General features: G+C 38.5%; 1 protein-coding gene across 4 annotated transcripts in view; it reads left to right on the forward strand.

Moving 5' to 3' along the window:
* Positions 1–10,607: 10,607 nt before the first annotated feature.
* Positions 10,608–14,468, forward strand: part of CSDE1 (cold shock domain containing E1) — a 36,006-nt gene continuing 32,145 nt past the window's right edge. The window contains exons 1-2 of one of the 4 annotated variants that reach the window (XM_036923361.2): positions 10,637–10,740; positions 11,753–11,856. The gene's annotated coding sequence lies outside the window, so the exon portion shown is untranslated. Of the gene's footprint in view, positions 10,741–11,752; positions 11,857–14,468 lie in introns of all 4 variants that reach the window. The other 3 variants (XM_057500508.1, XM_057500509.1, XM_036923360.2) reach the window with 3 other exon arrangements.

The raw sequence follows: 14,468 nt of genomic DNA on the forward strand, positions 1-14,468 counted from the left end.
GGAGTTGGTTGAAGTGGGTTTCCATATGTCATTGAACCTAAGATTCATTTTTATTTCATATTTTAATATCTCTAAAACTGGAATATAGCTTACACATGTAGGGGTTGTGGTGTGGTAGATCCTAAGCATAGGTATAATTGGTTTGCATTCCTGGTGGCATGGCCAGACAAAGGCAAGGTCTTGCTGTTTCATTAATAAACTATTTAAGGGCCATTTGAGAAAGGAATAGGGGATTAGCTGTTTTCCCTGAACTCTCCATTAACACCTTGTATAAACACTTGGGGTATGGCTATATGTGTTTTTTATTGCTGTATAACAAACTGCCATAAAGTTAGCAGTTTAAAGCAACATCCATTTATTGTCATATTTCTGAACAAGTCCATGCAAGGCTCAACTGGGTCCTCAGGATCTCACAAGGCTAAAATTGGTGTCAATCAAGGATAGCATCTCATCTGAGTCTCTGGTTCCTCTCCCAAGGTCATATGGTTATTGGCAAAATCCATTTCCTTGCAGATATTAAGGTCCTAGGCCTTCAAGGCCTGTCTTAAGGGCCAATAAGAGATCATCTGACTTCCTTTGTCTCCTACCTTTATAAGATCTCACCTGATTAGGTTAGGCCCAACCAAAATAATCTCCCTCTTTATTAACCCAACTGATTAGAGATCTTAATTACATCCACAATAATCCCTTCTGCTATAAAGGAGACATGAGTGATACCCTTTAATACACACAGGTCCAGCCCATACTCAAGAGGATTATACAATGCATGTACAACAGGTGGTAGGAATCTTGGTTGCCTTAGAATTCCTGCTGCAATGGCTTTTAGCAGCTTGGAATAAAATTCTGGAGACAGCAATGAGGTGCTCTTAGGAAATAATGCATTAGTCAGTGGCCAAGAATAAGCCTGTGTGGAAAAACCTGCACATCTATCTATAAGCCAAAAAGAGATCTCAACAAGACCCACCAATGCATGCTAAAATTAGTGGACTAAAGTTAAAGCAGAAAAGAAATTTGCATAATCTGTGTGAAGTTTCCTAGAGTTGTCATAACAAATTACCACAAACTGGATGGCTTAAAACCCATTTTCTCACCGTTCTAGAAGCCAAAAATCTGAATCAAGGTGTGGCAAGGTTGGTTCATGCAGAAGGTTTGAGGGAGAGCGTTCCATGCCCATCTTCTAACTGCTGGCACTGCTTGATATTCTTAGACTCTAGATGCATTGCTGCAATCTGCCTCAGTCATCACATGATGTTCTTCCTGTATGTTTCTGTGTACAGGTTTCCCTCTTAAAACACTAGTTGTTGGATTAGGGTTTACCCTAATTCAGTATGACTTCATTTTAACTTGATTATATCTGCAAAGATCCTATTTCTAAGTAAGGTCACATTCTGAGGTTCTGGATAGACTTGAAGTTTGAGAGGATATTCAGTCAATTATGGTCCCAAAGCATATCCAAATATTTAACAATTATTAAAGGAAAAATAGTAATTTGCTATGGAGAATCCTGGCAGAGACCATTTCAGCCAATTAATTGGGAACAAGACAAGGACGCCCACTCTCTCCACTTCTATTCAACACAGTTCTTGAGGTCCTAGCCACAGCAATCAAATAACACAAAGAAATACAAGGCATCCAGATTGGTAAAGAAGTTAAACTGTCACTGCTTACAGATGACATGATATATATGTAAAAAATCCTAAAGACTCCACTCCAAAACTACTAGATCTAATATCTTAATTCAGCAAAGTTGTGGGATACAAAAAAATTAGTACGCAGAAATCTGTTGCATTCCTATACACAATGATGAACAAGCAGAAAGAGAAATAAGGAAAACAATTCCATTCACAATTGCATCAAAAAGAATAAAATACCTAGGAATAAACCTAACCAAGGAAGTGAAAGGCCTATACCCTGAAAACTACAAGACACTCTTAAGAGAAATTAAAGAGGACACTAATAAATGGAAATTCACCCCATGCTCATGGCTAGGAAGAATTAATATTGTCAAAATGGCCATCCTGCCTAAAGCAATATACAGATTCAATGCAGTCTCTATCAAAATACCGACAGCATTCTTCAATGAACTAGAGCAAATAGTTCTAAAATTCATATGGAATGTCAAAAGACCCCAAATAGCCAAAGCAATCCTGAGGAGGAAGAATAAAGCAGAGGGAATTACGCTCCCTGACTTCAAGCTCTACTACAAAGCCACAGTAATCAAGACAATTGGTACTGGCACAAGAACAGACCCATAGACCAGTGGAACAGACTAGAGAGCCCAGATATAAACCCAATGGTCAATTATATATGATAAAGGAGCCATGGACCTACAATGGGGAAATGACAGCCTCTTCAACAGCTGGTGTTGGCAAAACTGGACAGTTACATGTAAGAGAATAAAACTGGATTCTTGTCTAATCCCATACACAAAAGTAAACTCAAAATGAATCAAAGACCTCAATGTAAGTCATGAAACCATAAAACTCTTAGAAAAAATCATAGGCAAAAAATCTCTTGGACATAAACATGAGAGACTTCTTCATGAACATATCTCTCTGGGCAAGGGAAACAAAAGCAAAAATGAACAAGTGGGACTATATCAAACTAAAAAGCTTCTGTACAGCAAAGGACACCATCAGTAGAACAAAAAGACATCCTACTGTATGGGAGAATATATTCATAAATGACATATCCGATGAGGGGTTGACATCCAAATTATATAAAGAGCTCACACACCTCAACAAAAAAAAAGCAAATAAGTCAATTAAAAAATAGGCAGAGGAGTTGAACAGACACTTCTCCAAAGAAGAAATTCATATGGGCAACAGGCACATGAAAAGATGCTCCACATTGCTAATCATCAGAGAAATGCAAATTAAAACCACATTAAGATATCACCTCACACCAATTAGGATGGCCAACATCCAAAAGACAAATGACAACAAATGTTGGCAAGGTTGTGGAGAAAGGGGAACCCTCCTGCACTGCTGGTGGGAATGTAAATTAGTTCAACCATTGGGAAAGCAGTATGGAGGTTCCTCAAAAAACTCAAAATTGAAATACCATTTGACCCGGGAGTTCCACTCCTAGGAATTTACCCTAAGAATGCAGCAGCCCAGTTTGAAAAAGACATATGTACCCCTATGTTTATCACAGCACTATTTACAATAGCCAAGAAATGGAAGCAACCTAAGTGTCCATCAGTAGATGAATGGATAAAGAAGATGTGGTACATATACACAATGGAATATTATTCAGCCATAAGAAGAAAACAAACCCTGCCATTTGCAACAACATGGATGGAGCTAGAGGGTATTATGCTCAGTGAAATAAGCCAGGTGGAGAAAGACAAGTATCAAATGATTTACTCATCTGTGGAGTATAAGAACAAAGAAAAAACTGAAGGAACAAAACAGCAGCAGACTCACAGAACCCAAGAATGGACTAACAGTTACCAAAGGGAAAGGGACTGGGGAGGAAGGGTGGGAAGGGAGGGATAAGGGGGAAAGGGGGTATTGCAATTAGCACACATAATGTAGTTGGGGGGGGACACAGGAAAGGCAGTATGTACAATGAAGACAAGTAATGATTCTATAGCATCTTACTATGCTGATGGACAGTGACTGTAAGGGGGTATATGGGGCAGACTTGGTAATAGGGCAGTCTAGTAACCCTAATGTTGTTCAAGTAATTGTACATTAACGATACCAAAATTTAAAAAAAACGAAAAGAACAGAAATTGTGATATATGCTACAACACAGAAAAACCTTGAAAATATGGCTAAGGGAAAGAAGCCAGTAATAAAAGACCACATCTTACATGATTCCGGTTATATGAAATGTCCAGATAGAGAAACTACAGTAACAAAAAGTAGACTAGTGATTGCCAGGGACTATGGGAGTAGGAGAGAAATGGGGAGTGGCTGTAAAGAATACAGGGTTTCTTTTGGAAGTAATGAAAATATTTTTAAAGTGTAGTGATAGTTGCATAACTGTGAATAGACTAAAAAAACATTAAATAGTATGCCTTAAGTGTGTAAATTGAAAAAAAATAATAATAATAACTAATGTTCCAAAGCATCCAGGTCATAAAAGACAAGGAGACTGAGAAACTCAGAGAATGGAGTAGACAGAACAACTAAATGAAAGTGGGATTCTGGATCTGATTCTGGAAAAGAAAATGGATATTAGAAAAAACAAACCTGGTGAAATACAATTACTTTTGTATTTAACATTGTGTCAAAGTTACCTAGTTTTGGAAATTGTTCTATGGTTAGGTAAGCTAACATATTGGGAAAGTGAGTAAAGGGTTTATGAGAATGTCTGTGCTATTTTTCTTATTCTTTGTAAGTATAAAATTATTTCAAAACAAATATGCATCACCCTGATTAGTAATAAGGCTAAGCATAATTTCAAAAAAAATTTTTTTTTTGCCTGTACAGGTTTTTTAAAGTAGTTATTCAAGTCATTCCTCCAGTTTTCCTTGACTTTTGTTTACTGGTATGTATTAATTTAGTATATATTCATAATACATGGTCAATATTATGTGTTGCAAATATTTTCCTAGTCTGTTGGTTTATTATATTTTTTATGCTATGTATTGAGGAATGGAATTTTTAAAATATGGTCAAATTTATTATTACAAAGAAAGATATTCAGGAGAGTTGGACATTGTGGAGAAGTTTTAGAAACACGTTAACCAATTTATGTATTTTTTACTTCATATATACATGAGAGTGATACATGATGAAAAAAATCTAGGTCAAAATAAGTTTTAAAAAGCTCTTTTAATAAATATAAAATGAAAATTCTAGGTAATAAATGTAATACAATATAGTGAAAATTGCACATTTCTTCATGCTAGTGCATAAATAATGGTGTATCATAACCAATACTGCCTGAGATTTAGTTAAATAAGTGTAATTCTTCAATAAATACTTAATAAGTACTTACTGTCACATCAGTCACTCTCCTAGGTTTATGGGATACAATGATGAACCAAAGAGCAGCTTACTCTGTTATTCAGGAAGAGCAGTAAACAAATTCAGACATGTGTTGATTTTTGGACAGCAATATATACTATGAAGACAATAAAACAAGCTATTTATATGGAAAGTGATGGTGATAGTGGGTACTTTTACTTTAGAAAAGATCCTTGTGAGGCTGTAACCTTTGAGTTGAAAGATGAATAATGAAAAAGTGCCACATGGGTGATGATATGAGGAAAAAGCATTTCAGGCAGAGGCAAATGCATTTACTTGTATTTACTTGCTTCCAGGGTTCTGAAGTAGGAACAAACTGGGAATGTTGGAGGAAACAAAACAGCAGTGGACTGAACCATGGTGAACCAGGGATAGAGACTTAGTGGGGGCTAGGTCATTTAGGACCTGTAGGCCATGATAAAAGAGTTTGGTTTTCATTCTAAGTGCACTTGGTTTCCATCAGGATCCAATTTAAGTTTTATTAAAAATATTCTTTTGCTTCACCCTTCCCTCTGGTTGATTCCCAGAGTTAAAATGTTATTGGTGATAACTCTTGACACAGCAGTTTAGCATGTCTGCATAATTCTCCCATTAAGTCCAATGTTGACAACTGAAAGAGAAGCATTATACAAAGCTTTTGCATTGTTCATATTTAAATTCTAATCTTCTATTACATATTTTTTATTCTTATTATATTATTATTTATACAATGCATTCTAACTGGGCTCTTGCTAATAAATAAAAAGTTTTAGATTGAAGCATTCTAGGAACTCTAAATTCTTTTTCTGTTCTGAATTCTTGAACGTGGATCACTTTACCATTCACTATTACCATAATTTTATAAAAGAAGTTCTGTTTAACATCCCTAAATAGGAAGGACATAATGTCAAAATAAAAACAGTTCTTAACAAGAAATAACATTCTGGCGAGATGCAGAGAAAAGAGAACCCTCCTACATTGTTGGTGGGAATGTAAATTGGTTCAATCGCTGTAGAAAGCAATGTGAAGGTTCCTCAACAAACTAAAAATAGAAATACCATTCGACCCAGTAATTCCACTCCTAGGAATTTACTGGAGGAAAACCAGATCCCTGATTTGAAAAGACATATGCACCCCTATGTTTATCACTGTACTATTTATAATAACCAAGATATGGAAGCAACCTAAATGTCCATCAACAGATGAATGGATAAAGAAGTGGTACATATTCACAATGGAATATTATTCAGTCATAAAAAGAAAAGAAATCCTGCCATTTGCAACAACATGGATGGATCTAGAGGATATTATGCTCATTGATATGTCAGGCAGAGAAAGACAAATGCCAAATGATTTCACTCATTGTAGAGTATTAAAACAAAGAGAAACAGAAGGAACAAAAAAAGCAGATTCATAGACACTGAGAAGGGACTAGTGGTTACCAAAGGGGAAGTGTTGGGGAAGGAGAAGGGATTAAGGGGTAGTCTAATTGGCAATCACAACATAGGTAAGTCATTGGGACAGTAGTACAGCACAGAGAATACAATTAATGACTCTATTAACATCTTACTAGGTTAATAGACAGTGACCACAATATAGGGGGTGAAGTTTTGATAATATGGGTGAATGCTGAGCCACTGTTTTGTGTATGTGAAACCATCATAAGATTGTATATCAATGATACTTTAATTTCTTTTAAAAGTCCTTAAAGTCTTGAATAAATTTAGCCTTGTTTTTTAAAATATGTCTACATTGACCTAATTTTTTCTCATCTCACAGAGAACTGACAAAAATCTCATCTGTCACTGCCCAAGAAAACCTTATAAATGAGTAAAGGATGCTTTTGATTCTCAGACTTCAGAGCTATGTGCTTATTAATAAATATAAAGGAAAAAAACACAACTGTAACCAATTTCATTGTGTAATTTTCTCAGAGAAGAAAAAGTGTGATAATCAAAAATAATATATGCAATTTTTTGTTCTCATGATTATTTCTTAATAGACAAAATATCTTCTACAAATCTGTGACTACCGTGTTGTATGGGAGATGGTTTCCCAAGTGACTCCACAAGTACCTGCTTTAATTAACTTTGGTTTAAAAAAATAACATAAAAAGGATAACAGTTTTCAGTTTTTTATTTGACTTCAAAATTATTCTGAAAAAAATATTGCTTTAAAATGTAGTGATCTTCTAAAAATGGAACCTATCTCTAATTATGGGTAGTACTTATACAAAGAACAACTCATTTAAACTAGTGATTTAATCAAATTACTCCCTGTATACTTTCTTTCATGCATTGGAAGCTAAAATGTATGTGTTGCCAGGCAGCTGCATTTGGAGATGTGTCTCCCTGTGCACTAGGTGAAACCTCAGCCTGCATGAGGGAGGGTTTTTCATTCTGATGTAGAAAGAATTCACCAGCAGGTCCAATGAGTGTACGTATGGAAGGGATTCATTAAAGCGAGAGTAGTAGTCAATGGCAGCAGCCATGCAGGCAGTAGAGAGCAAGGAAGAACAGAGGGAAGAAAGGAAAGTTCACTGAACTCCTGCTCAGCATGGGGTAGATCCCTTGCCAACTCCCAAAGCCAGGGGCACCTGGTATCCAGCATCTGCTTGAATCTGAACAGTGTGGGACTTAAGCCCATATTGCCTCAGAATTTGGGGGAGCTACAAAGCACTGGATGGAGTGAGATTCTGTTCTGAGAACTTCCCAAAGCAAAGAAAGAAGATTTTCAGCCAGGCTACTAGAGAGCATGATCATAAAGTGGCAGTGCCATCCTGGTCACCCAGACAATGGGAACTAGCAAGCCCAAATAAGAGACCTTAGAAGCCCTTCCCTACTCATCTGAAGTAGAACAAAGAGAGTGAAGACCTGTGCTTAAGTCTAGAAAACTGAATGAAATAGCCAAGTAACAAAGACCCTTACCACTGGGAAAAGGTAAAAGACGGTTGGAAGAGAGCAGAGACAAAATGCAGTAAGTTGAACAGCAAGAAGGCTTTATTTAAGGCAAAGTACACACTCAAAGGAAGGGATGTGCGGGCAGACTCAGAGAGGAGGTGCACTTTAAGGCTTAGGATTCCTGTCTTTTAAGGATTTCAAGAATGGGGCAAAGGGCCAGTGGGTCACAGGCTTGACATGTGGTCTGTCTGTGGTGGGAGATATTATGTCATTATCCATAGTTAGTCCTCTAGATATTCTGTAAGATAAACTTAACACAAGGAATTTATTGATCCTATTCTTCTCCAAGATAGTGGTTACCCTCAAGCAGTGGGAACATATTTAGGACTGCTTGCCCTGCCTTAATATAGGGTCCGTTGTTGGCTACTTACCATAAAGTATGTTAAGAATATACCTCCTGACTCCCAGCTTTTTAAAATGGAATCTTAGCCTTAAGATGGAGTTCCTTTGTTCTTACTATACTATTTATATCTTGGCATTTTTCATGATAGGCAAGAAAAATTAATCCTGATGCTTGTCTCATGTCCCTTCTCTATCTCATATGATTCTGGGTTTATACATATTTGCATTTTGTGTTAAATGCAAATTGATACTAAATTTTTATGGATCAAAGAGGAATTTAAAATCAATTAAGACATTCAAAATGATGATGAAGTGGTTACATGTTTAAAGAAAGTCCTTAGAAGCTATATGTAATGGTAGCAAATCAAGACATTCTTTCTTATTAAAAGGAATTTTATTTATAGAATTCAGTGAGACTATTATTTTTTACATTTCCCATGCTGTGATATTTGAGAATGTGTGCTCTTAGACCTAATCCTACTTTTAGCCCAGCTTCACATGACCTGTTTCTAGTGCAAGAGCCCAAGGCAGTTTCTCTGTATCACTGTATTAGAATACTCAGACCAAATACATTGCTAGAAAAGACAGATATCAATTTAAGAATTGGACAAAGGAAACAGCTGGTTTGATGTTTACAGTCTGTACTTCCCCAAACAGAACATTCCAGTTTCTAACAACTTCTGCACAGCTATTCAGTGTTATTCATTTAACAAGCTTTTGAGAGTTGTCTTTGCTAGGTACTGTCAGGAACCAGGAAGCAAAGATGAATTTCACAGGCCCTGTCCTAAAGTATCACTAGCTAGTATAAACTAATAATTACGATACAGCAAACTATGAACACATTGAAAATGAAGCAAGTATCTGTAAGAAAGCATGGGAAGGCATCAAAGAGAATAAAGAGGCAGCTTGGAGGACTGGACCTAATAGCAACAGAGGCGGAGAGAAAAATCTGTGAACATCAGAAGTAGGATATTGCCTCCTCTTAGAATTCAAGATGGTGTGGTCAGAATTGGAGGTTACATACTCTCTTAATACCTTTCCTTCATTGTACTTATTTCAATGTGTATGTTTAGATTTGTTTTGTGATTATTGAATGATGCTAGACTGAAAATTCCTTAAGGATAGAGCCATGTTTGTTTGTCTTTACTACTGTATACACCCCAGAGATGACCAAGAGGTGCATGCATAGTAAGTACGTGTTAAAAGCAAAAATCAAGTGAGCAGGAGAGTTCTCAGGAACATGACAGGTCATTTTTTTACACAATACTGTCAAGTGAAAGAGCAACAGAATCTGGGAAAAGTATTCCTCTCACCAGAGAATAATCACTGAACTTTTCTTGGCCAGAATTAACCATTTTCCTCCTTCCTTCTTGTTAGGAAAGAGTATAAAACCTAAATGTGATTTATTCCCACTAGGATGTTTAAACATTTTAACAGTAAGGTATTAACAAAGGGTCACGTGGTGGAAGCTGCTTGGGCTGAGAGTGGGGGTGGGAAAATTGATAAGGGCCTGGCTATACCTGTTTGAGTTTTTTTAAACCTACCAATAAGAATAAGACAAATGTAAAGGAAAGATATAACGGGCTTAGGCGACGTCCGGGGAAGACTGTGAACCCTGTAGTACTCAGCCAATGAAGAACCAGGGGAGGGACTCGCGCACTAGGAGATAAATCATTGGCGCCAAACTCCCCAGGTGTGCTTGCCCACCAGACACCCCATCTTGTAAGGCCGTCATTAAAGCCTCGCTCCACTGTTCTCTTTGTCTCCGTGTCCACTTATAGAATTTAGACCAGTGAGTGTGTTTCTCACATTCTTAACCCCCTTGGATGAATCATCCATTCACCCTGATTTCAACCTTTTGGTTAGTACTTCAGCCTCTAGAAAGGTCGGTTGAGTGAGTGGGTGAGTGAATTGTGTGTGTTAGTGTGCGCGCGTTAATGATTCTGCTGTCTTGCTTACTCCTGCCCGTAAGTCGCAAGCAGTTGTTTCTGGGAGACAAAGGTCTCGCTTAAGCCTTCCAAATTACCTTTACTAAGAACGGAGCTTCTGGATTATCGCTGGGAAAAGTGAAATCCTTTACATGACATTCCTGGATATGTCTTCCCAATCGTTCGCCTTCAAGGTTCAGCCTGGTCTTGCTGCGTAAAGCATACAGGTTTGCAAAGATCAGACTCCTAAAGTCATTGGCCATCCCGCCCCTTGCATCCCAGAGGAGTCAGTAAACATCCAGATTGCTTCCTGCAGTTCAGGGGGAAGCAACCTAGGGTAACGTAGCCACCACGTTAATTGTGGTTAAGCGCAACATACTGGTTGGCGTCATTCGTCCTTGCGCGCAAGCGTATTAGGAGTACCCACCCACCTGCCTCCAGTGCACGCGCTCGGAGCCCGGGACTCTCGCGAGAGAAGCGAGATTTATTCCTACGTACCGGGCCGTGCTGCTTATGGCGGCGCTGGAGAGGGGGCGCTGAGCTGTTGGGGTGAGTACGACCTCTGGGTCCAATTGTGGGTAGCAAGAAACCAGGCTAAGGGCATATGAGAAGGCAAGGACTAATGAGAGAGTCTTCTGAGTCAAGGTGGGCACTCACAGAGCTTCAGGTAGGGGAGGTCTCACCCTGAGTCCCTACCTCGGGCTTTCCCACCTGTCCCCTGTTCAGCTGTCCAGGCCTCACGTCAGGCCGCAGAGCCGGAGCGAACCGTTGAAGCTAGGCGTAGGTCCGTAGTGGTGGCGGTAGTGACTAAAGTGGGGGGAGGGAGCGAAAATGGAGGCTCCGACCGCAGCCAAGATGGAGGCAGGGGTGCGGGGCTCGGGCGCGGAGACTGTTGGGAGTTGTAGTTTGGCCTCTTCCTCCTCTGCGGCTTGGCGAGGCAATCGGGAACTACAAATCCCGGCGGGCGGGGCGAGGGGGGGTGGTGGCGCGGTCCTTTGTGTGAAGCTGGAAGAGCCCGAGGCAGAGGAGCGGGGCCTACTCTGACTCTGGACCCTATAGTTTTCTGGCCGTCACCTCTTTGGGGCACTGACTACCAATACCAGAGCGCAGTGCGGCAGTGGCGCCTCCTTTGTGTATGGACTGAGACCCCGCTGCATCTGAGTGCCTAGAGACATCTTTCCTTGGCCAGTTCCGACACAGTAGTGCGGCCGAATTTTCATCCTTAAGTCACCTAGAGTTGTCTCTGGTCTCAACACCCAGCCTTCCCCTCTTCGCCTCCCCTTCGTCTTAGAAAGGGAACTAGCCTCTGATCTTAGACCCTGGGCTCTCACCTCTATATCCTGGGGTTAGGGCGTGCTCAGTGGAGTCCTCCTAACCACCTTCTCTGGCTTATATGGTGCGAGAGCCTGACCTACACTGCATTGAGCGGCTTGGCTTCGTCATTTTATGAAGAGTAGATTTGCAGATGGTCGAAGACACTTTCCAGGGTTTTACTATCCGATGTTTTATCAATACGAAGTCTCTAGTGCCACGGTTCTTTTGCATTAAGGTTTTCCTTCAGAAACACCCAGATGGCTCCTCTATTGCTTGACAACACAAGTGAGGCAGGGAATGCTCCCTAAAACAGCCTTCAGTCAAACACAAATATGAACGTTGTTGTATGAGGTAATTTCCTTTTTTTGCACCTAAAATAAGTGAAAGAATGTTGTCCTCTAAAGAGCTGGAAGATGGGGAAAGGGGAGGGAGGACACTCAAAAGCAGTGTGGTAGTTAAATGTTTCCTTTGAGTTAGCTTTTTATCAGGATGGTAGCTCCCCTCCAGACCTGTAGATATATAAAATGCGGGCACCAAATTATAGCCCACTAATACAATTTATTCTATGTCAAAACGCTGAGTAGTTCTCATTTTGAGCTATTAGAAGGCAAGCATTGTCAATACTACATTGAGGGCCAGTATAATACCTTAATGTCCTTTTAGTACTAACCAATAACGGTATTCTAGATGTGTGTAGGTACAGGAGTTATATACTTGAATAAGCATATACCTGAGTCATAAAATCTAGATGAATATTCAGTCTTGTTTCTTTTTTTGCTTCCTTTAGCCCTAGGCCCAAAATAAAAGAGATGGTAGTGGTTAGAGTGATTTTGCAGCTGCTCTGGATGTTTACCCTCGAGATGAGTATTTATAGCAGCTGAGTTGAAAAGTAAAGTATTCCAGGCACAGAAGATAGGTTTTCTTTTTTTGTAATTAAGTTCTGACTTAACAAGTCTGACCTTTAGACTCTGGTTGAAAATTCTGGTAAGTTCCTAGCAAATCAAAAATGAGAGCATGAATATTTGCCATATAGTCCTGCTTTATCCCACTCTAGTTTTCCCTTCCCTCCATGTAAAGTCATCCAGCAGGGCCTTCTGACATTTCAGAAAATCTTTTCTTCTCTGATAAAAATACGCATAACATAAAATTTACCATTGCAGCCTTTTTTTAAATGTATGTTTCAGTGGTATTCACACCTTTGTGAAGACCCGTAGTTTTGACAAGATAGTTGAAACATGCAAATACTTGAACAGATTTTTAAGGAGTTGAATTTTAGAACTGTATTACAAAACAAAAACCTTGATCTTGTTAAATAAGATTGGCCTGCTTAGTGCTTAGCTTTGTCTTTTCAAAAAACAAGGGGAAACTTCTTCGAGATGTTTGACGCAAACTGTCCTATGGGAAGCTGTAAAACTTAGGGGATTTTCATAATATAGCCAGAAGAATTATAACTTTTTAAAGAAGCAATAGAATGTCTTCGTGAAACTGCTGTGGTGAGAGTGACTTGATTTCTTGAATACTGTCACTTCTTGTTAAATCCTTTTTTGCCAAATCAGGATTTTACAAATTCCTTTCTGTTGACATTAGAATGTTTTCCATTTGCATGTGTGAATATCTAGATAAAAAAGCAATACACATTTTTGTTCACTTCATACTGCCAAGCCTGAGGAGTAGTTTCTATTGTACTACATTTTTATTAGGGCTGTTAAACTGAATATTGTATTCTAGGCAGTATTCTGTTCAGAAGTATTGAATGGTAATTTTATTTTCAGAGCATTTTTATATTTAATAAGCCTTTTTATGCTGAAGTAAAACATTTGTGTGTAGTTGAAAGTAACATGATCAGCAGTGTCTTCACAGTGAGCATGTAGGTTGTCCACTGGTTTGCAACTTCTAGCCATTACATAACCAGTTTAGTGTTTGCCCTTCTAAAATATAATGAGTATAAGCTCCTGCTATGGTCAGGTTTGCTTGATACTGCCTCCTTTTATCAATCAAAGACTTTGCCCAAAAGCCTTACATTAATGGTTGATCTATTGGACTTTCCAGTGCCTTTTTCCCTCGTCTGTCTATACCTGCTCTGACCAATACAATAACCACTAGACGTGTGTGGCTGTTGTGCACTTGAACTGTGTGCGGTCCTGAATTGAAATGTGCTGTAAAAGTAAACATTGGATTTTGAGGAATGTAAAAACTTGATTTTTTAAGATCGAGCTCATGTAGACGATTTATTTGGTTAGATAAGGTACTTAATTAAAATTAGTTTCCCCATTTCCTTCAGCTAGATTACTAAATTACTGATCATTAAAAAATATTAAATTACATATGTGGCTTGTCTTATATTTCTGTTGGGCAGTGCTGGTCTACACTACTTTCTGATACTATGTCTAGAGCATTTCTTCTTCCCACATTGGCATTTGCCCTCTTTCAAAGTATTAGTGTATATACAAGTAGTGAAGTGATAGATAATGTCAAATTTATCTTAGTAGATGTTCCAGTAACCACCTGGCATTATTATTATTACTAAACATATACAAAAAAATTCTAGAGTAAAAATTAATTAAAACTTGTTAAGCACCTGAGTTATACAGGTTATAGCAGAATTGATAAATTTATCTTAATGCATCAAGAAATACGAACTGGCAAGTTAGGGCAAGAATGTTGTTCATACAAATCAACAATAAACCTTTTTAGTCCTGTGCTCCAATTTAGTTCTTTATTCTTCTCAAAGGAAGAAGGTACTCCCTAAAGAAAGTGGGTTAGGTGGGGAGATACTTGGAGACCGATTAGCCCTTCATTAACATTTTCTCCAAATGAGTGCTGTACAGAATTTGAAAATAACTTGTCAAATGATAAGCTGGGTTACATGGTATATTTTAGATGGATTACTGACTACATTAATGTATTAGGTCAACGTATTTAGTGCCTCCTATGTGCCTGACTTCCGCTATGCCTTTGATAAG

Source organism: Manis pentadactyla, chromosome 4 (assembly GCF_030020395.1).
Source record: "Manis pentadactyla isolate mManPen7 chromosome 4, mManPen7.hap1, whole genome shotgun sequence".
NCBI lineage: Eukaryota > Metazoa > Chordata > Mammalia > Pholidota > Manidae > Manis > Manis pentadactyla.